Source organism: Macaca nemestrina, chromosome 5 (genome assembly GCF_043159975.1).
Source record: "Macaca nemestrina isolate mMacNem1 chromosome 5, mMacNem.hap1, whole genome shotgun sequence".
NCBI lineage: Eukaryota > Metazoa > Chordata > Mammalia > Primates > Cercopithecidae > Macaca > Macaca nemestrina.
This window is the reverse complement of record NC_092129.1, coordinates 54414752-54432307: the sequence shown is the minus strand read 5'-3', so window position 1 is coordinate 54432307 and position 17556 is coordinate 54414752.

Sequence of the window (17556 nt, the reverse complement as noted above, 5' to 3'; positions counted from 1 at the left end):
CCACAAGAACTGTCTTAGGGAACGGCTTCTCGAGGGGAAAGCTGTATCTCTGTGAGATGATTTCACAGAACACAAAGAAGTTTCTCAGAAAGCTTCTTTCTCTTTGTTATCGGAGGATATTTCCTTTGGCCCACTAGTCTTCAAAGGGATCCGAATTATCTGTTCTCAGATTCCACAGAAATAAGGCTAGCAAAGAGATCCACGAAATACAGATGTAACTCTGTGAGATGAATTAACAGAACACTAAGCAGTTTCTCAGAAAGCTTCTTTCGAGATTTCCTCTGAGGATATTTCCTTTTTCACCATAGCCCTCTATGGGCTTCCAAATATCACTTTGCCAATTCCACAAGAACTGTCTTAGCGAAAGGCTTCTCGAGGGGAAAGCTGTAACTCTGTGAGATGATTTCACAGAACACAAAGAAGTTTCTCAGAAAGCTTCTTTCTCTTTGTTATCGGAGGATTTTTCCTTTGGCCCTATAGTCTTCAAAGGGATCCGAAATATCTGTTCTCAGATTCCAGAGAAATAAGGCTGGCAAAGAGATCCACGAAATACAGATGTAAGTCTGTGAGATGAATTACCAGAACACTAAGCAGTTTCTCAGAAAGCTTCTTTCCAGATTTCATCTGAGGATATTTCCTTTTTCACCATAGCCCTCTATGGGCTTCCAAATATCACTTTGCCAATTCCACAAGAACTGTCTTAGCGAAAGGCTTCTCGAGGGGAAAGCTGTAACTCTGTGAGATGATTTCACAGAACACAAAGAAGTTTCTCAGAAAGCTTCTTTCTCTTTGTTATCGGAGGATATTTCCTTTGGCCCTATAGTCTTCAAAGGGATCCGAAATATCTGTTCTCAGATTCCAGAGAAATAAGGCTAGCAAAGAGATCCACGAAATACAGATGTAAGTCTGTGAGATGAATTAACAGAACACTAAGCAGTTTCTCAGAAAGCTTCTTTCCAGATTTCATCTGAGGATATTTCCTTTTTCACCATAGCCCTCTATGGGCTTCCAAATATCACTTTGCCAATTCCACAAGAACTGTCTTAGCGAAAGGCTTCTCGAGAGGAAAGCTGTAACTCTGTGAGATGATTTCACAGAACACAAAGAAGTTTCTCAGAAAGCTTCTTTCTCTTTGTTATCGGAGGATATTTCCTTTGGCCCTATAGTCTTCAAAGGGATCCGAAATATCTGTTCTCAGATTCCACAGAAATAAGGCTAGCAAAGAGATCCACGAAATACAGATGTAACTCTGTGAGATGAATTAACAGAACACTAAGCAGTTTCCAAGAAAGCTTCTTTCCAGATTTCATCTGAGGATATTTCCTTTTTCACCATAGCCTTCTATGGGCTTCCAAATATCACTTTGCCAATTCCACAAGAACTGTCTTAGCGAAAGGCTCCTTGAGGGGAAAGCTGTAACTCTGTGAGATGATTTCACAGAACACAAAGAAGTTTCTCAGAAAGCTTCTTTCTCTTTGTTATCAGAGGATATTTCCTTTGGCCCTATAGTCTTCAAAGGGATCCGAAATATCTGTTCTCAGATTCCACAGAAATAAGGCTAGCAAAGAGATCCACGAAATACCGATGTAACTCTCTGAGATGAATTAACAGGACACTTAGCAGTTTCTAGGAAAGCTTCTTTCCAGATTTCATCTGAGGATATTTCCTTTTTCACCATAGCCCTCTTTGGGCTTCCAAATATCACTTTGCCAATTCCACAAGAACTGTCTTAGCGAAAGACTTCTCGAGGGGAAAGATGTAACTCTGTGAGATGATTTCACAGAACACAAAGAAGTTTCTCAGAAAGTTTCTTTCTCTTTGTTATCGGAGGATATTTCCTTTGGGCCTATAGTCTTCAAAGGGATCCGAAATATCTGTTCTCAGATTCCACAGAAATAAGGCTAGCAAAGAGATCCACGAAATACAGATGTAACTCTGTGAGATGAATTAACAGAACACTAAGCAGTTTCTAAGAAACCTTCTTTCCAGATTTCATCTGAGGATATTTCCGTTTTCACCATAGCCCTCTAAGGGCTTCCAAATATCACTTTGCCAATTCCACAAGAACTGTCTTAGCGAAAGGCTTCTTGAGGGGAAAACTGTAACTCTGTGAGATGATTTCACAGAACACAAAGAAGTTTCTCAGAAACCTTCTTTCTCTTTGTTATCGGAGGATTTTTCCTTTGGCCCTATAATCTTCAAAGGGATCCGAAATATCTGTTCTCAGATTCCACAGAAATAAGGCTAGCAAAGAGATCCACGAAATACAGATGTAAGTCTGTGAGATGAATTACCAGAACACTAAACAGTTTCTCAGAAAGCTTCTTTCCAGATTTCATCTGAGGATATTTCCTTTTTCACCATAGCCCTCTATGGGCTTCCAAATATCACTTTGCCAATTCCACAAGAACTGTCTTAGCCAAAGGCTTCTCGAGGGGAAAGCTGTAACTCTGTGAGATGATTTCACAGAACACAAAGAAGTTTCTCAGAAAGCTTCTTTCTCTTTGTTATCGGAGGATATTTCCTTTGGCCCTATCGTCTTCAAAGGGATCCGAAATATCTGTTCTCAGATTCCAGAGAAATAAGGCTAGCAAAGAGATCCACGAAATACAGATGTAAGTCTGTGAGATGAATTAACAGAACACTAAGTAGTTTCTCAGAAAGCTTCTTTCCAGATTTCTTCTGAGGATATTTCCTTTTTCACCATAGCCCTCTAAGGGCTTTCTAATATCACTTTGCCAATTCCACAAGAACTGTCTTAACGAAACGCTTCTTGAGGGGAAAGCTGTAACTCTGTGAGATGATTTCACAGAACACTAAGAAGTTTCTCCGAAACCTTCTTTCTCTTTGTTATCGGAGGATTTTTCCTTTGGCCCTATAGTCTTCAAAGGGATCCGAAATATCTGTTCTCAGATTCCACAGAAATAAGGCTAGCAAAGAGATCCACGAAATACAGATGTAACTCTGTGAGATGAATTAACAGAACACTAAGCAGTTTCTCAGAAAGCTTCTTTCCAGATTTCATCTGAGGATATTTCCTTTTTCACCATAGCCCTCTATGGGCTTCCAAATATCACTTTGCCAATTCCACAAGAACTGTCTTAGGGAACGGCTTCTCGAGGGGAAAGCTGTAACTCTGTGAGATGATTTCACAGAACACAAAGAAGTTTCTCAGAAAGCTTCTTTCTCTTTGTTATCGGAGGATATTTCCTTTGGCCCACTAGTCTTCAAAGGGATCCGAATTATCTGTTCTCAGATTCCACAGAAATAAGGCTAGCAAAGAGATCCACGAAATACAGATGTAACTCTGTGAGATGAATTAACAGAACACTAAGCAGTTTCTCAGAAAGCTTCTTTCCAGATTTCCTCTGAGGATATTTCCTTTTTCACCATAGCCCTCCATGGGCTTCCAAATATCACTTTGCCAATTCCACAAGAACTGTCTTAGCGAAAGGCTTCTTGAGGGGAAAGCTGTAACTCTGTGAGATGATTTCACAGAACACAAAGAAGTTTCTCAGAAAGCTTCTTTCTCTTTGTTATCGGAGGATTTTTCCTTTGGCCCTATAGTCTTCAAAGGGATCCGAAATATCTGTTCTCAGATTCCAGAGAAATAAGGCTAGCAAAGAGATCCACGAAATACAGATGTAAGTCTGTGAGATGAATTACCAGAACACTAAGCAGTTTCTCAGAAAGCTTCTTTCCAGATTTCATCTGAGGATATTTCCTTTTTCACCATAGCCCTCTATGGGCTTCCAAATATCACTTTGCCAATTCCACAAGAACTGTCTTAGCGAAAGGCTTCTCTAGGGGAAAGCTGTAACTCTGTGAGATGATTTCACAGAACACAAAGAAGTTTCTCAGAAAGCTTCTTTCTCTTTGTTATCGGAGGATATTTCCTTTGGCCCTATAGTCTTCAAAGGGATCCGAAATATCTGTTCTCAGATTCCAGAGAAATAAGGCTAGCAAAGAGATCCACGAAATACAGATGTAAGTCTGTGAGATGAATTAACAGAACACTAAGCAGTTTCTCAGAAAGCTTCTTTCCAGATTTCATCTGAGGATATTTCCTTTTTCACCATAGCCCTCTATGGGCTTCCAAATATCACTTTGCCAATTCCACAAGAACTGTCTTAGCGAAAGGCTTCTCGAGAGGAAAGCTGTAACTCTGTGAGATGATTTCACAGAAGACAAAGAAGTTTCTCAGAAAGCTTCTTTCTCTTTGTTATCGGAGGATATTTCCTTTGGCCCTATAGTCTTCAAAGGGATCCGAAATATCTGTTCTCAGATTCCACAGAAATAAGGCTAGCAAAGAGATCCACGAAATACAGATGTAACTCTGTGAGATGAATTAACAGAACACTAAGCAGTTTCCAAGAAAGCTTCTTTCCAGATTTCATCTGAGGATATTTCCTTTTTCACCATAGCCTTCTATGGGCTTCCAAATATCACTTTGCCAATTCCACAAGAACTGTCTTAGCGAAAGGCTCCTTGAGGGGAAAGCTGTAACTCTGTGAGATGATTTCACAGAACACAAAGAAGTTTCTCAGAAAGCTTCTTTCTCTTTGTTATCGGAGGATATTTCCTTTGGCCCTATAGTCTTCAAAGGGATCCGAAATATCTGTTCTTAGATTCCACAGAAATAAGGCTAGCAAAGAGATCCACGAAATACCGATGTAACTCTCTGAGATGAATTAACAGGACACTTAGCAGTTTCTAGGAAAGCTTCTTTCCAGATTTCATCTGAGGATATTTCCTTTTTCACCATAGCCCTCTTTGGGCTTCCAAATATCACTTTGCCAATTCCACAAGAACTGTCTTAGCGAAAGGCTTCTCGAGAGGAAAGCTGTAACTCTGTGAGATGATTTCACAGAAGACAAAGAAGTTTCTCAGAAAGCTTCTTTCTCTTTGTTATCGGAGGATATTTCCTTTAGCCCTATAGTCTTCAAAGGGATCCGAAATATCTGTTCTCAGATTCCACAGAAATAAGGCTAGCAAAGAGATCCACGAAATACAGATGTAACTCTGTGAGATGAATTAACAGAACACTAAACAGTTTCCAAGAAAGCTTCTTTCCAGATTTCATCTGAGGATATTTCCTTTTTCACCATAGCCCTCTATGGGCTTCCAAATATCACTTTGCCAATTCCACAAGAACTGTCTTAGCGAAAGGCTTCTCGAGAGGAAAGCTGTAACTCTGTGAGATGATTTCACAGAACACAAAGAAGTTTCTCAGAAAGCTTCTTTCTCTTTGTTATCGGAGGATATTTCCTTTGGCCCTATAGTCTTCAAAGGGATCCGAAATATCTGTTCTCAGATTCCACAGAAATAAGGCTAGCAAAGAGATCCACGAAATACAGATGTAACTCTGTGAGATGAATTAACAGAACACTAAGCAGTTTCCAAGAAAGCTTCTTTCCAGATTTCATCTGAGGATATTTCCTTTTTCACCATAGCCTTCTATGGGCTTCCAAATATCACTTTGCCAATTCCACAAGAACTGTCTTAGCGAAAGGCTCCTTGAGGGGAAAGCTGTAACTCTGTGAGATGATTTCACAGAACACAAAAAGTTTTTCAGAAAGCTTCTTTGTCTTTGTTATCGGAGGATATTTCCTTTGGCCCTATAGTCTTCAAAGGGATCCGAAATATCTGTTCTCAGATTCCACAGAAATAAGGCTAGCAAAGAGATCCACGAAATACAGATGTAACTCTGTGAGATGAATTAACAGGACACTTAGCATTTTCTAGGAAAGCTTCTTTCCAGATTTCATCTGAGGATATTTCCTTTTTCACCATAGCCCTCTATGGGCTTCCAAATATCACTTTGCCAATTCCACAAGAACTGTCTTAGCGAAAGGCTTCTCGAGGGGAAAGCTGTAACTCTGTGAGATGATTTCACAGAACACAAAGAAGTTTCTCAGAAAGCTTCTTTCTCTTTGTTATCGGAGGATATTCCCTTTGGCCCTACAGTCTTCAAAGGGATCTGAAATATCTGTTCTCAGATTCCACAGAAATAAGGCTAGCAAAGAGATCCACGAAATATCGATGTAACTCTCTGAGATGAATTAACAGGACACTTAGCAGTTTCTAGGAAAGCTTCTTTCCAGATTTCATCTGAGGATATTTCCTTGTTCACCATAGCCCTCTATGGGCTTCCAAATATCACTTTGCCAATTCCACAAGAACTGTCTTAGCGAAAGGCTTCTCGAGGGGAAAGCTGTAACTCTGTGAGATGATTTCACAGAACACAAAGAAGTTTCTCAGAAAGCTTCTTTCTCGTTGTTATCGGAGGATATTTCCTTTGGCCCTATAGTCTTCAAAGGGATCGGAAATATCTGTTCTCAGATTCCACAGAAATAAGGCTAGCAAAGAGATCCACGAAATACAGATGTAAGTCTGTGAGATGAATTAACAGAACACTAAGCAGTTTCTCAGAAAGCTTCTTTCCAGATTTCATCTGAGGATATTTCCTTTTTCACCATAGCCTTCTATGGGCTTCCAAATATCACTTTGCCAATTCCACAAGAACTGTCTTAGCGAAAGGCTTCTTGAAGGGAAAGCTGTAACTCTGTGAGATGATTTCACAGAAGACAAAGAAGTTTCTCAGAAAGCTTCTTTCTCTTTGTTAACGGAGGATATTTCCTTTGGCCCTATAGTCTTCAAAGGGATCCGAAATATCTGTTCTCAGATTCCACAGAAATAAGGCTAGCAAAGAGATCCACGAAATACAGATGTAACTCTGTGAGATGAATTAACAGGACAATTAGCAGTTTCTGGGAAAGCTTCTTTCCAGATTTCATCTGAGGATATTTCCTTTTTCACCATAGCCCTCTATGGGCTTCCAAATATCACTTTGCCAATTCCACAAGAACTGTCTTAGCGAAAGGCTTCTCGAGGGGAAAGCTGTAACTCTGTGAGATGATTTCACAGAACACAAAGAAGTTTCTCAGAAAGCTTCTTTCTCTTTGTTATCGGAGGATTTTTCCTTTGGCCCTATAGTCTTCAAAGGGATCCGAAATATCTGTTCTCAGATTCCACAGAAATAAGGCTAGCAAAGAGATCCACGAAATACAGATGTAAGTCTGTGCGATGAATTACCAGAACACTAAACAGTTTCTCAGAAAGCTTCTTTCCAGATTTCATCTGAGGATATTTCCTTTTTCACCATAGCCCTCTATGGGCTTCCAAATATCACTTTGCCAATTCCACAAGAACTGTCTTAGCGAAAGGCTTCTTGAGGGGAAAGCTGTAACTCTGTGAGATGATTTCACAGAACACAAAGAAGTTTCTCAGAAAGCTTCTTTCTCTTTGTTATCGGAGGATATTTCCTTTCGCCCTATAGTCTTCAAAGGGATCCGAAATATCTGTTCTCAGATTCCAGAGAAATAAGGCTAGCAAAGAGATCCACGAAATACAGATGTAAGTCTGTGAGATGAATTAACAGAACACTAAGTAGTTTCTCAGAAAGCTTCTTTCCAGATTTCATCTGAGGATATTTCCTTTTTCACCATAGCCCTCTATGGGCTTCCAAATATCACTTTGCCAATTCCACAAGAACTGTCTTAGCGAAAGGCTTCTCGAGAGGAAAGCTGTAACTCTGTGAGATGATTTCACAGAACACAAAGAAGTTTCTCAGAAAGCTTCTTTCTCTTTGTTATCGGAGGATATTTCCTTTGGCCCTATAGTCTTCAAAGGGATCCGAAATATCTGTTCTCAGATTCCACAGAAATAAGGCTAGCAAAGAGATCCACGAAATACAGATGTAACTCTGTGAGATGAATTAACAGAACACTAAGCAGTTTCCAAGAAAGCTTCTTTCCAGATTTCATCTGAGGATATTTCCTTTTTCACCATAGCCTTCTATGGGCTTCCAAATATCACTTTGCCAATTCCACAAGAACTGTCTTAGCGAAAGGCTTCTTGAAGGGAAAGCTGTAACTCTGTGAGATGATTTCACAGAAGACAAAGAAGTTTCTCAGAAAGCTTCTTTCTCTTTGTTAACGGAGGATATTTCCTTTGGCCCTATAGTCTTCAAAGGGATCCGAAATATCTGTTCTCAGATTCCACAGAAATAAGGCTAGCAAAGAGATCCACGAAATACAGATGTAACTCTGTGAGATGAATTAACAGGACAATTAGCAGTTTCTGGGAAAGCTTCTTTCCAGATTTCATCTGAGGATATTTCCTTTTTCACCATAGCCCTCTATGGGCTTCCAAATATCACTTTGCCAATTCCACAAGAACTGTCTTAGCGAAAGGCTTCTCGAGGGGAAAGCTGTAACTCTGTGAGATGATTTCACAGAACACAAAGAAGTTTCTCAGAAAGCTTCTTTCTCTTTGTTATCGGAGGATATTTCCTTTGGCCCTATAGTTTTCAAAGGGATCCGAAATATCTGTTCTCAGATTCCACAGAAATAAGGCTAGCAAAGAGATCCACGAAATACAGATGTAACTCTGTGAGATGAATTAACAGAACACTAAGCAGTTTCCAAGAAAGCTTCTTTCCAGATTTCATCTGAGGATATTTCCTTTTTCACCAAAGCCTTCTATGGGCTTCCAAATATCACTTTGCCAATTCCACAAGAACTGTCTTAGCGAAAGGCTTCTTGAGGGGAAAGCTGTAACTCTGTGAGATGATTTCACAGAACACAAAGAAGTTTCTCAGAAAGCTACTTTCTCTTTGTTAACGGAGGATATTTCCTTTGGCCCTATAGTCTTCAAAGGGATCCGAAATATCTGTTCTCAGATTCCACAGAAATAAGGCTAGCAAAGAGATCCACGAAATACAGATGTAACTCTGTGAGATGAATTAACAGGACACTTAGCAGTTTCTAGGAAAGCTTCTTTCCAGATTTCATCTGAGGATATTTCCTTTTTCACCATAGCCCTCTATGGGCTTCCAAATATCACTTTGCCAATTCCACAAGAACTGTCTTAGCCAAAGGGTTCTCGAGGGGAAAGCTGTAACTCTGTGAGATGATTTCACAGAACACAAAGAAGTTTCTCAGAAAGCTTCTTTCTCTTTGTTATCGGAGGATATTTCCTTTGGCCCTATAGTCTTCAAAGGGATCCGAAATATCTGTTCTCAGATTCCACAGAAATAAGGCTAGCAAAGAGATCCACGAAATACAGATGTAAGTCTGTGAGATGAATTAACAGAACACTAAGCAGTTTCTCAGAAAGCTTCTTTCCAGATTTCATCTGAGGATATTTCCTTTTTCACCATAGCCCTCTATGGGCTTCCAAATATCACTTTGCCAATTCCACAAGAACTGTCTTAGCGAAAGGCTTCTCGAGGGGAAAGCTGTAACTCTGTGAGATGATTTCACAGAACACAAAGAAGTTTCTCAGAAAGCTTCTTTCTCTTTGTTATCGGAGGATATTTCCTTTGGCCCTATAGTCTTCAAAGGGATCCGAAATATCTGTTCTCAGATTCCACAGAAATAAGGCTAGCAAAGAGATCCACGAAATACAGATGTAACTCTGTGAGATGAATTAACAGAACACTAAGCAGTTTCTCAGAAAGCTTCTTTCCAGATTTCTTCTGAGGATATTTCCTTTTTCACCATAGCCCTCTAAGGGCTTCCAAATATCACTTTGCCAATTCCACAAGAACTGTCTTAACGAAACGCTTCTCGAGAGGAAAGCTGTAACTCTGTGAGATGATTTCACAGAACACAAAGAAGTTTCTCAGAAAGCTTCTTTCTCTTTGTTATCGGAGGATACTTCCTTTCGCCCTATAGTCTTCAAAGGGATCCGAAATATCTGTTCTCAGATTCCACAGAAATAAGGCTAGCAAAGAGATCCACGAAATACAGATGTAACTCTGTGAGATGAATTAACAGAAAACTAAGCAGTTTCCAAAGAAAGCTGCTTTCCAGATTTCATCTGAGGATATTTCCTTTTTCACCATAGCCCTCTATGGGCTTCCAAATATCACTTTGCCAATTCCACAAGAACTGTCTTAGGGAACGGCTTCTCGAGGGGAAAGCTGTAACTCTGTGAGATGATTTCACAGAACACAAAGAAGTTTCTCAGAAAGCTTCTTTCTCTTTGTTATCGGAGGATATTTCCTTTGGCCCTATAGTCTTCAAAGGGATCCGAATTATCTGTTCTCAGATTCCACAGAAATAAGGCTAGCAAAGAGATCCACGAAATACCGATGTAACTCTCTGAGATGAATTAACAGGACACTTAGCAGTTTCTAGGAAAGCTTCTTTCCAGATTTCATCTGAGGATATTTCCTTTTTCACCATAGCCCTCTTTGGGCTTCCAAATATCACTTTGCCAATTCCACAAGAACTGTCTTAGCGAAAGGCTTCTCGAGGGGAAAGCTGTAACTCTGTGAGATGATTTCACAGAACACAAAGAAGTTTCTCAGAAAGCTTCTTTCTCTTTGTTATCGGAGGATTTTTCCTTTGGCCCTATAGTCTTCAAAGGGATCCGAAATATCTGTTCTCAGATTCCACAGAAATAAGGCTAGCAAAGAGATCCACGAAATACAGATGTAAGTCTGTGAGATGAATTAACAGAACACTAAACAGTTTCTCAGAAAGCTTCTTTCCAGATTTCATCTGAGGATATTTCCTTTTTCACCATAGCCCTCTATGGGCTTCCAAATATCACTTTGCCAATTCCACAAGAACTGTCTTAGCGAAAGGCTTCTCGAGAGGAAAGCTGTAACTCTGTGAGATGATTTCACAGAACACAAAGAAGTTTCTCAGAAAGCTTCTTTCTCTTTGTTATCGGAGGATACTTCCTTTCGCCCTATAATCTTCAAAGGGATCCGAAATATCTGTTCTCAGATTCCACAGAAATAAGGCTAGCAAAGAGATCCACGAAATACAGATGTAACTCTGTGAGATGAATTAACAGAACACTAAGCAGTTTCCAAGAAAGCTTCTTTCCAGATTTCATCTGAGGATATTTCCTTTTTCACCATAGCCTTCTATGGGCTTCCAAATATCACTTTGCCAATTCCACAAGAACTGTCTTAGCGAAAGGCTCCTTGAGGGGAAAGCTGTAACTCTGTGAGATGATTTCACAGAACACAAAGAAGTTTCTCAGAAAGCTTCTTTCTCTTTGTTATCGGAGGATATTTCCTTTGGCCCTATAGTCTTCAAAGGGATCCGAAATATCTGTTCTCAGATTCCACAGAAATAAGGCTAGGAAAGAGATCCACGATATACCGATGTAACTCTCTGAGATGAATTAACAGGACACTTAGCAGTTTCTAGGAAAGCTTCTTTCCAGATTTCATCTGAGGATATTTCCTTTTTCACCATAGCCCTCTTTGGGCTTCCAAATATCACTTTGCCAATTCCACAAGAACTGTCTTAGCGAAAGACTTCTCGAGGGGAAAGATGTAACTCTGTGAGATGATTTCACAGAACACAAAGAAGTTTCTCAGAAAGTTTCTTTCTCTTTGTTATCGGAGGATTTTTCCTTTGGGCCTATAGTCTTCAAAGGGATCCGAAATATCTGTTCTCAGATTCCACAGAAATAAGGCTAGCAAAGAGATCCACGAAATACAGATGTAACTCTGTGAGATGAATTAACAGGACACTAAGCAGTTTCTAAGAAACCTTCTTTCCAGATTTCATCTGAGGATATTTCCGTTTTCACCATAGCCCTCTAAGGGCTTCCAAATATCACTTTGCCAATTCCACAAGAACTGTCTTAGCGAAAGGCTTCTTGAGGGGAAAACTGTAACTCTGTGAGATGATTTCACAGAACACAAAGAAGTTTCTCAGAAACCTTCTTTCTCTTTGTTATCGGAGGATTTTTCCTTTGGCCCTATAATATTCAAAGGGATCCGAAATATCTGTTCTCAGATTCCACAGAAATAAGGCTAGCAAAGAGATCCACGAAATACAGATGTAACTCTGTGAGATGAATTAACAGGACACTTAGCAGTTTCTAGGAAAGCTTCTTTCCAGATTTCATCTGAGGATATTTCCTTTTTCACCATAGCGCTCTATGGGCTTCCAAATATCACTTTGCCAATTCCACAAGAACTGTCTTAGCGAAAGGCTTCTCGAGGGGAAAGCTGTAACTCTGTGAGATGATTTCACAGAACACAAAGAAGTTTCTCAGAAAGCTTCTTTCTCTTTGTTATCGGAGGATTTTTCCTTTGGCCCTATAGTCTTCAAAGGGATCCGATATATATGTTCTCAGATTCCACAGAAATAAGGCTAGCAAAGAGATACACGAAATACAGATGTAAGTCTGTGAGATGAATTACCAGAACACTAAGCAGTTTCTCAGAAAGCTTCTTTCCAGATTTCATCTGAGGATATTTCCTTTTCCACCATAGCCCTCTATGGGCTTCCAAATATCACTTTGCCAATTCCACAAGAACTGTCTTAGCGAAAGGCTTCTCGAGGGGAAAGCTGTAACTCTGTGAGATGATTTCACAGAACACAAAGAAGTTTCACAGAAAGCTTCTTTCTCTTTGTTATCGCAGGATATTTCCTTTGGCCCTATAGTCTTCAAAGGGATCCGAAATATCTGTTCTCAGATTCCACAGAAATAAGGCTAGCAAAGAGATCCACGAAATACAGATGTAACTCTGTGAGATGAATTAACAGAACACTTAGCAGTTTCTAGGAAAGCTTCTTTCCAGATTTCATCTGAGGATATTACCTTTTTCACCATAGCCTTCTATGGGCTTCCAAATATCACATTGCCAATTCCACAAGAACTGTCTTAGCGAAAGGCTTCTCGAGGGGAAAGCTGTAACTCTGTGAGATGATTTCACAGAACACAAAGAAGTTTCTCAGAAAGCTTCTTTCTCTTTGTTATCGGAGGATATTTCCTTTGGGCCTATAGTCTTCAAAGGGATCCGAAATATCTGTTCTCAGATTCCACAGAAATAAGGCTAGCAAAGAGATCCACGAAATACAGATGTAACTCTGTGAGACGAATTAACAGGACACTTAGCAGTTTCTAGGAAAGCTTCTTTCCAGATTTCATCTGAGGATATTACCTTTTTCACCATAGCCTTCTATGGGCTTCCAAATATCACATTGCCAATTCCACAAGAACTGTCTTAGCGAAAGGCTTCTTGAGGGGAAAGCTGTAACTCTGTGTGATGATTTCACAGAACACAAAGAAGTTTCTCAGAAAGCTTCTTTCTCTTTGTTATCGGAGGATATTTCCTTTGGCCCTATAGTTTTCAAAGGGATCCGAAATATCTGTTCTCAGATTCCACAGAAATAAGGCTAGCAAAGAGATCCACGAAATACAGATGTAACTCTGTGAGATGAATTAACAGAACACTAAGCAGTTTCCAAGAAAGCTTCTTTCCAGATTTCATCTGAGGATATTTCCTTTTTCACCATAGCCTTCTATGGGCTTCCAAATATCACTTTGCCAATTCCACAAGAACTGTCTTAGCGAAAGGCTTCTCGAGGGGAAAGCTGTAACTCTGTGAGATGATTTCACAGAACACAAAGAAGTTTCTCAGAAAGCTTCTTTCTCTTTGTTAACGGAGGATATTTCCTTTGGCCCTATAGTCTTCAAAGGGATCCGAAATATCTGTTCTCAGATTCCACAGAAATAAGGCTAGCAAAGAGATCCACGAAATACAGATGTAACTCTGTGAGATGAATTAACAGAACACTAAGCAATTTCCAAGAAAGCTTCTTTCCAGATTTCATCTGAGGATATTTCCTTTTTCACCATAGCCTTCTATGGGCTTCCAAATATCACTTTGCCAATTCCACAAGAACTGTCTTAGCGAAAGGCTCCTTGAGGGGAAAGCTGTAACTCTGTGAGATGATTTCACAGAACACAAAGAAGTTTTTCAGAAAGCTTCTTTCTCTTTGTTATCGGAGGATTTTTCCTTTGGCCCTATAGTCTTCAAAGGGATCCGAAATATCTGTTCTCAGATTCCACAGAAATAAGGCTAGCAAAGAGATCCACGAAATACAGATGTAACTCTGTGAGATGAATTAACAGGACACTTAGCAGTTTCTAGGAAAGCTTCTTTCCAGATTTCATCTGAGGATATTTCCTTTTTCACCATAGTCCTCTATGGGCTTCCAAATATCACTTTGCCAATTCCACAAGAACTGTCTTAGCGAAAGGCTTCTCGAGGGGAAAGCTGTAACTCTGTGAGATGATTTCACAGAACACAAAGAAGTTTCTCAGAAAGCTTCTTTGTCTTTGTTATCGGAGGATATTTCCTTTGGGCCTATAGTCTTCAAAGGGATCCGAAATATCTGTTCTCAGATTCCACAGAAATAAGGCTAGCAAAGAGATCCACGAAATACAGATGTAACTCTGTGAGATGAATTAACAGAACACTTAGCAGTTTCTAGGAAAGCTTCTTTCCAGATTTCATCTGAGGATATTTCCTTTTTCACCATAGCCTTCTATGGGCTTCCAAATATCACTTTGCCAATTCCACAAGAACTGTCTTAGCGAAAGGCTTCTCGAGGGGAAAGCTGTAACTCTGTGAGATGATTTCACAGAACACAAAGAAGTTTCTCAGAAAGCTTCTTTCTCTTTGTTAACGGAGGATATTTCCTTTGGCCCTATAGTCTTCAAAGGGATCCGATATATATGTTCTCAGATTCCACAGAAATAAGGCTAGCAAAGAGATCCACGAAATACAGATGTAACTCTGTGAGATGAATTAACAGGACACTAAGCAGTTTCTAGGAAAGCTTCTTTCCAGATTTCATCTGAGGATATTTCCTTTTCCACCATAGCCCTCTATGGGCTTCCAAATATCACTTTGCCAATTCCACAAGAACTGTCTTAGCGAAAGGCTTCTCGAGGGGAAAGCTGTAACTCTGTGAGATGATTTCACAGAACACAAAGAAGTTTCTCAGAAAGCTTCTTTCTCTTTGTTATCGCAGGATATTTCCTTTGGCCCTATAGTCTTCAAAGGGATCCGAAATATCTGTTCTCAGATTCCACAGAAATAAGGCTAGCAAAGAGATCCACGAAATACAGATGTAAGTCTGTGAGATGAATTAACAGAACACTAAGCAGTTTCTAGGAAAGCTTCTTTCCAGATTTCATCTGAGGATATTTCCTTTTTCACCATAGCCCTCTTTGGGCTTCCAAATATCACTTTGCCAATTCCACAAGAACTGTCTTAGCGAAAGACTTCTCGAGAGGAAAGCTGTAACTCTGTGAGATGATTTCACAGAACACAAAGAAGTTTCTCAGAAAGTTTCTTTCTCTTTGTTATCGGAGGATATTTCCTTTGGGCCTATAGTCTTCAAAGGGATCCGAAATATCTGTTCTCAGATTCCACAGAAATAAGGCTAGCAAAGAGATCCACGAAATACAGATGTAACTCTGTGAGATGAATTAACAGAACACTAAGCAGTTTCTAAGAAACCTTCTTTCCAGATTTCATCTGAGGATATTACCTTTTTCACCATAGCCTTCTATGGGCTTCCAAATATCACATTGCCAATTCCACAAGAACTGTCTTAGCGAAAGGCTTCTTGAGGGGAAAGCTGTAACTCTGTGTGATGATTTCACAGAACACAAAGAAGTTTCTCAGAAAGCTTCTTTCTCTTTGTTATCGGAGGATATTTCCTTTGGCCCTATAATCTTCAAAGGGATCCGAAATATCTGTCTCAGATTCCACAGAAATAAGGCTAGCAAAGAGATCCACGAAATACAGATGTAAGTCTGTGAGATGAATTACCAGAACACTAAGCAGTTTCTCAGAAAGCTTCTTTCCAGATTTCATCTGAGGATATTTCCTTTTTCACCATAGCCCTCTATGGGCTTCCAAATATCACTTTGCCAATTCCACAAGAACTGTCTTAGCCAAAGGCTTCTCGAGGGGAAAGCTGTAACTCTGTGAGATGATTTCACAGAACACAAAGAAGTTTCTCAGAAAGCTTCTTTCTCTTTGTTATCGCAGGATATTTCCTTTGGCCCTATAGTCTTCAAAGGGATCCGAAATATCTGTTCTCAGATTCCACAGAAATAAGGCTAGCAAAGAGATCCACGAAATACAGATGTAAGTCTGTGAGATGAATTAACAGAACACTAAGCAGTTTCTAGGAAAGCTTCTTTCCAGATTTCATCTGAGGATATTTCCTTTTTCACCATAGCCCTCTTTGGGCTTCCAAATATCACTTTGCCAATTCCACAAGAACTGTCTTAGCGAAAGACTTCTCGAGAGGAAAGCTGTAACTCTGTGAGATGATTTCACAGAACACAAAGAAGTTTCTCAGAAAGTTTCTTTCTCTTTGTTATCGGAGGATATTTCCTTTGGGCCTATAGTCTTCAAAGGGATCTGAAATATCTGTTCTCAGATTCCAGAGAAATAAGGCTACCAAAGAGATCCACGAAATACAGATGTAACTCTGTGAGACGAATTAACAGAACACTAAGCAATTTCCAAGAAAGCTTCTTTCCAGATTTCATCTGAGGATATTTCCTTTTTCACCATAGCCTTCTATGGGCTTCCAAATATCACTTTGCCAATTCCACAAGAACTGTCTTAGCGAAAGGCTTCTCGAGGGGAAAGCTGTAACTCTCTGAGATGATTTCACAGAACACAAAGAAGTTTCTCAGAAAGCTTCTTTCTCTTTGTTATCGGAGGATTTTTCCTTTGGCCCTATCGTCTTCAAAGGGATCCGATATATATGTTCTCAGATTCCACAGAAATAAGGCTAGCAAAGAGATACACGAAATACAGATGTAAGTCTGTGAGATGAATTACCAGAACACTAAGCAGTTTCTCAGAAAGCTTCTTTCCAGATTTCATCTGAGGATATTTCCTTTTCCACCATAGCCCTCTATGGGCTTCCAAATATCACTTTGCCAATTCCACAAGAACTGTCTTAGCGAAAGGCTTCTCGAGGGGAAAGCTGTAACTCTGTGAGATGATTTCACAGAACACAAAGAAGTTTCACAGAAAGCTTCTTTCTCTTTGTTATCGCAGGATATTTCCTTTGGCCCTATAGTCTTCAAAGGGATCCGAAATATCTGTTCTCAGATTCCAGAGAAATAAGGCTAGCAAAGAGATCCACGAAATACAGATGTAAGTCTGTGAGATGAATTAACAGAACACTAAGCAGTTTCTCAGAAAGCTTCTTTCCAGATTTCATCTGAGGATATTTCCTTTTTCACCATAGCCCTCTATGGGCTTCCAAATATCACTTTTCCAATTCCACAAGAACTGTCTTAGCGAAAGGCTTCTCGAGAGGAAAGCTGTAACTCTGTGAGATGATTTCACAGAACACAAAGAAGTTTCTCAGAAAGCTTCTTTCTCTTTGTTATGGGAGGATATTTCCTTTGGCCCTATAGTCTTCAAAGGGATCCGAAATATCTGTTCTCAGATTCCACAGAAATAAGGCTAGCAAAGAGATCCACGAAATACAGATGTAACTCTGTGAGATGAATTAACAGAACACTAAGCAGTTTCTCAGAAAGCTTCTTTCCAGATTTCATCTGAGGATATTACCTTTTTCACCATAGCCCTCTATGGGCTTCCAAATATCACATTGCCAATTCCACAAGAACTGTCTTAGCGAAAGGCTTCTCGAGGGGAAAGCTGTAACTCTGTGTGATGATTTC